This window comes from Castor canadensis, chromosome 8, assembly GCF_047511655.1.
Source record: "Castor canadensis chromosome 8, mCasCan1.hap1v2, whole genome shotgun sequence".
NCBI lineage: Eukaryota > Metazoa > Chordata > Mammalia > Rodentia > Castoridae > Castor > Castor canadensis.
The window spans coordinates 59,324,145-59,330,144 of record NC_133393.1 but is presented as its reverse complement, the minus strand read 5'-3'; the positions used below and the strand labels follow the sequence as shown (position 1 = coordinate 59,330,144).

The 6,000-nt window shown below is 41.4% G+C and overlaps 1 protein-coding gene across 3 annotated transcripts in view; it reads left to right on the top strand.

Moving 5' to 3' along the window:
* Positions 1 to 1,363: 1,363 nt before the first annotated feature.
* The window catches only part of Ccdc91 (coiled-coil domain containing 91), a 347,069-nt gene continuing 342,432 nt past the window's right edge, over positions 1,364 to 6,000 (top strand). For all 3 annotated transcript variants that reach the window (XM_074083034.1, XM_074083030.1, XM_074083031.1), the window contains exon 1: positions 1,364 to 1,536. The gene's annotated coding sequence lies outside the window, so the exon portion shown is untranslated. The remainder of the gene's footprint in view (positions 1,537 to 6,000) is intronic.

Here is a 6,000-nt window from a genome sequence, read left to right as displayed (position 1 = left end):
TTGGGCAGAGTAAGCATGTAAATTTTTCAGTGGAAACTCCCAGACCATATCTGAATTTTCAAGCATAAAAACATATGAGAGAAAAAAATGATATAAAGGTAATTGTACTCAGGTTAAGAAATATTTATTAACTTTTTCTAATTACTAGGCACTGTTCCAGATTTCTGGGCACACAAAGATGAAAAACAAATCTGCTTGTTGTATGCAAAAAGAAGGGAGAGAGGAGGGAAAGGAATGTAGAAAAGGTGACCTGCTTAACATTGAAACTGTTCATTAAGGGCTTGGGCCTGCATTTACTGGAGGCTTGTCAGGATCTTGCTGATATTTTCAACCTTCAATATAAAGCAGAGACCACAGGTTTGAGTCAATCTAATCCAATGAAAAGAAGAGAGAAATGATGCCAAAGATGTTCAAGAATGTCTTTTATACAACAAATATAAATATTCCAGAGATTTATGATCAAATGCCCCTGGTTATTACAATGTAAGCTCCTTGACAGCAAAGATCTTGAGTGTTTCTTGTTCACTTTTGGGTTGATTCAGTTCTGGGTACATGGCATACACCCTATAAAAATTGTTAAATAAATGTTCCTCAAATTCCTCCAATGGCAAAAATGAAAGAATCTTTAATAAGTGGGCTGTTTGTTGACTGTTTCTACCTATTAGCTATCAACAGTCTGAATTGGACAAAATAAAAATCTGTCAATTGTGAAAGCTATCAGACTGAAGTTTCTGAAAAAAGGTGACGCTACTCTGGCAACTGAAAATAAACAGGGGTGGCATGTGTGAAGTGCTGTGATCCGGAGTTGAGGACTAGCAAAAGTCCTGCCAGAGCAGAGTTCTTTGAGGTCAATAGAGGTCTGGGGAGGTTCGTAGCTTAGCTGCAACCTGGTGGTGGAATTCAGACCTGCAAAAGGGGGGAACCAGGTGTCCAGTCAACAACTCCTTGTGCACTCACTTCATGGCAGGCACTTTGCTCAACTTCGGTTTTATTGGCACTCTGCTTGCAAGTGGTGAAACGATTAGGGTGGCTCTTTCTGGTGCAGTCCTACAGACTCCCAAGTGGGAGTGTCATTTTGATTTGGCGAATGGTTTTATTTTTGCATGGATTAGACACAGAAACAGGGCTTGGCACTCAGGAGGAATGAGAGACTGTAATTAATAGGAGCTAGTTCCTGAGGATGGCCAAGGTAGTGTAAACCAAGGTCAACTTCTCTCAGAGAGCAACCCCCTGAGGATCACCCAAGCCAGCGTTGGTCGCCTGTCTTGAAGTCAGGGCTGTCAGCACAGGCCCTGGCCTGGGGGCACGTGACACTCGCTCTGAGTGACAGGCGCGGGCTTGGGCGGGCCTTGGCAGAAATTAACTTCCGGGGGCAGAGGTGTTGGGAGCCGGGTTGTGAGTGGGCTGCCCCAACTTGGGTTCCCAGGGCCGCAGCATCCCCGGTGGGAGACTGGGGTCGTGTCAGGTGCACGTTGGGTCTGTGTGCGGGGGTGAGCGGCGCGGCGGCGGCGGCGGCGGCCACCGACACGCGAGCAGGTAAACGGACGCTCGCCTACCGGGCCTGGGTCGCGCGCGGCCGGCGGGGAACGGCCCCGGGGCGGGGAGCGCCGCGAGCTTCCGCCGCCCGCCCGCCGGGGTCGCCGGGCCCGTCAGGGGGCGTGACCGCCGTGGGCCAGAGCCCAGCCCGCCGCCTTCCCGATGTTGCCCGCGGGAGGTGGCACTGCACGTCCCCAGTGGGCGCCTAGGAAATCCACGCACACGAACACGTGACCTTGTGCCGGCGGCACCCCCTGAGCCTCACCCGGGCCGCCGTGCGCCTGGGCTGTGAGTCCCGGATGCGGTGCGCAGTGTCGGTCGCCAGCCGCTCTCCCTGATAGACCCTCCCCCCAAATGGCATTTTGGGTGAAGGCCAGCGTTTGTAGCTTTGCCAAGTAGTGAGATACCTTCCAGCCCTGGAGCGCGGCCCCGTCCCCGCAATAAAGACTTCCCTCCAGCCGCGCGTGTCGCCCGCGGTTTTTGGCATCACTTTGAGGAGGGGCAGCTCCTTTAGAGGCAGCGTGGAGTGGTGTTTTGGTGGTGCTCCTTCCCCGATGAGACTTGGGGCAGAGCTTCGCCTTCAGGGCGAAGTGCTGGCCACAGCTGGGGTGACTCGCCGGCCCCCTGGAATTCACACTCCCTCCTCCTCTCCACAGTACAAATACCCGCGACACCTTCCTCCCCAAATACTGATCCCCTAGGAGCTCATGGTTTTGGGAAGCAGTTCGCAGGTGATGTGGTGGAGTGATTGTGATGGGTCATTTCATCCCGTCATTGAGTGGGCTGACATTTCGCCTCACAGTTTAGTCACAAACTGCAGAATTATGTAGTTGGGGGTGATAAGCACCGGCACTGAGTTCGCTGTGCATCTTGCTGTTGGAGAGTCTGCACTTGTGATCATCCCTGCCACAATGTTGCATTAAGGAGATGGCTGCTCAGTATCTGCTAGATAAATGGAAAGGGGGGTGGCCAGGCAGAGTGCACCTCCTGGGGCTCGCTGATGAGTGACATTGTGTGGTGGAGGACTGCCCCGGTTACAAAGTGTGCTGTCCTCCAGGCTGGCTAAGAAGTGGTTCTGAGGGCTAGGAAATCTTCTGTGAACTGGTTTCCTAGCAACATTGTAAGCCAAATGGAATAAACATAAAACATTGATGAAAGTTACGATTTACCTCTTAACATTTATTAAATGGAAAAAATGTATTTGTTATTGGAATGATTGGCTCAAAACTTATGAGGTTTTTTTTCTATTATGATCTTAATATTTAACAGACAAAAAAAGCTTTAGAAAGTCATCGCAGAGAGACATCACTTCTTTTTGGTGGCTGAAAAAAAAAGAAAGATGGTTAATGATTAGCTTGCCTAGAACTTAAATGGACAAACAGAAACTTGTCTAATAAGACATTTTATGTTGACTCCCCAGCTGTTAGAAGATTTGTAAAGTGTATAGAGTTGTTATGAATAAAGAGAGCTGTTGGCTTATTATCTCCCTGTTCCTCTTGCTAGCACAGATCAAGTGGATTGAAGTGGGTAAGATGTTTCCATTTAGTAAAATGGAGGAGGAAGGTTTAGGTGATCATAATTACAGCACACCTACCTGTTCATTGTTACTTTGATTATTTCTTGAATGCTCAGCAGATTTTCTTATTTTTTGAGCAGTGAGAACTTTTAAAAAGAAGTTCTCTTTAGATGAACTCTGTATCTATCTATCTATCTATCTATATGTCATCTTCTTTTTTTTTTTTTTTGACTGTACTGGGGTTTGAACTCAGTGCCTCACACTTGCCAGGCAGGCGCTCTTACCTGAGCCACTCCACCAGCCCAATTTTTTTTTTTTATTATTTACTAATTATGTATTGCTTGTTTTTAAATTTGAGACATTTTAAGGATTTTTGGTTTCCCCATTGTTTCTCCCTGCCTTACTCCCATTCCCAGTAAGCTGGGTTTAGCTTATTTAAATTGATGCTTGGTTTTCCAAAGGGTCTGTGTCATTTCTTTTAAAATTTAGAACTATTGAGGTATACCTTACAACAAATAGAAAGCAGTGTTTAGTACGTAATTGTACATGAACTCTGATAAATTCATGGCCATGTAACTACCACCACAATCTAGACAAAGAGCATTTGCATTATTTCAAAAAGTTCTCTTCCCTCACCCAGAGGTCCTGGCAACCATCCATCTTTTCTTTGTCCCTATAGTTTTCCCTTTTCTGGAATGTCACATAAATTGAATAGTACAGTATGTAGTCTTTTGTTTCTTGTTTGTTTGATTTAATGCTTTTGCAGTTCATCTATGTTGATGCTTTTTCTCAGTGCTTTGTCTTTTTTTTTAAATTGATGAGTAGTATTTCATTGTGCAAATATGTCACAATATGTTTTATTCCAAGTTGCTTCTAGTTTTTGGCATTTAGGAATGAAGTTGGCATAAATGTTTATGTGAAGATTTTTGTACAGTCATGTTCAGGTCCTTGTGTAGATGTTGGTTTTCATTTCTTTTGGTTAAGTACCTAGAAGTGAGTTCTTGGACCAGCTGGCAAGTGTATGTTTAACCATATGAAATTATCAAATGGTTTTAGCTGTTTGATTCTGTATCCACTGATGACATTTGCTGTTTCCAGTTGCTGTATGCTCTCCTGGTCAGCACTTGTCATTTTAATTTTAATTTTAGCTATTCTAATCAATAGCCAGTAGTAACTCATTGATGTTTTAGTTTGAATTTTTCTGTTGACTAATGTGTTGAACATTATTTTGTGTGTTAATTTTTGCATCTTAATATATTTTTTGTGAGGTGTCATTTGTATCTTTTGTCCCTTTTTATTGAGTGTGTTTTTTATTATTGAGTTTTATACAGTCTGAACACATCTGTTATCATACCTGTGTTTACAGATACTTTGTTTGAATCTGTGGTTTATCTTTCCCTTTGCTTAACAAAAGTTTCCAATTTTGATGAAGTCCAATTTATCATTTTTTCTTTTATGATTTGTTCCTGTGTCCCAAGAAATTTTGCTTAATCCAAGGTTACGAAGATTTGTTTCCTATGTTTTTTCCTAGAACTGTTCATAGTTCAGATTTTACATTTAGGTCTATAATCCATTGTGATTAAATTTTGTTTTTGATGCAAGTTAGGGGTCAGGGTTCTTTTCTCCCTCCCCGTCTTTATATGAATGCTCAGTTTTCTCAGCATTATTTATTGAAAAGGCAATTTCTACTGTTCTTTCTTCATTACATTTTTTATGTGTCTGGACTCTTCTATTTCATTATTCTTATGTGTTTCTCTTTTGGCTCAAACCCCACTGTCTTTATTTTTTTAAATTTTTATAATTTTTTTATTAGGATATATTCATTATACAGGGGGGCATTCATAGTGATGATTCTAATTAGACTTACGTTATACGTTAGTTACCTACCCCCATGGTCTCTCCCCCTCAACACCCTCCCTGCCCTCATACTATCTTTATTATTGTAGCTTTATACAGGAAGCTGAATAAATTCCTGAATAGATTCAGGAAGTCTGAATCTCCCAATTTTGTTGTTACTTCATATTGTTTCAGATGTTCTAGCTCCTTTTCTTTCCATGTAAGTCTGAGAACCAAATGATCTATTTCTGTAAAAAGCAGTGTAAGACTTTCATCAGGAGTGCATTAAAGTCATAGATCACCTTGGGATCAATTGACTTCTTAATGTTACTTACTAATCTGTACCTTTTTCCACTTATTCAAGTCTTAGATTTTTTTCTAGTGTTTTAAAGCATTCACATAGAAATCTTGTGTATATTTTGTTATATTTATGATTAGGTGTTTTCTGTTATTTGGTGCTGTTGTGAATGGTAACCTTCTTAAAATTTCAATTTTCAATTGTTTATAGAAAAATGAATTTGTGTTATATTGCCCTTGGATCCTTCCACCTTGTTAAACTAGCTTATAGTTCCAATAGCTTCTGAGGACTCATTGAGATTTTCTACATAGCTAATCATGCTTTTTGTCAAAAGGGAATTTCATTTCACATTTTCTCTTCTGTTTGCATTTTATTTCGTTTTCCTATTTCATTGCCCTGGCTAGGACCTCCAGTTATGTTGAAGAAGACAAATCACAGCAGACATTCTTAGTCATTTCTTCATGTTAGTAGACACGGCATGAAGTCTTCTGCCATTGAGTAGTTTGCTATTGATTTTTTGTAGGTACCATTTTTATGAGATTAAGTTCTCTTTGACTCCTAGTTTGCTTAGAGTTTTAAATTTTTAATCATAAGTGGATGCTGTAGAGCTTTGATTAAGCTTGATTAATTATACTCGATTAAGGTAGAAAGTTATCCCTACTTCCATTATTCTGAGAGAGCTGCTTATATTTTGGTGGCTTTTTTCAGTCCTTTTTTTCTTTTACAAATGTATTTTAAAACATAAAATTGTATTTTGCTTTTAACTCAGTATCCATTGTGAGTACTTAATGAATTTTTTGAGAAGTTGATTTGT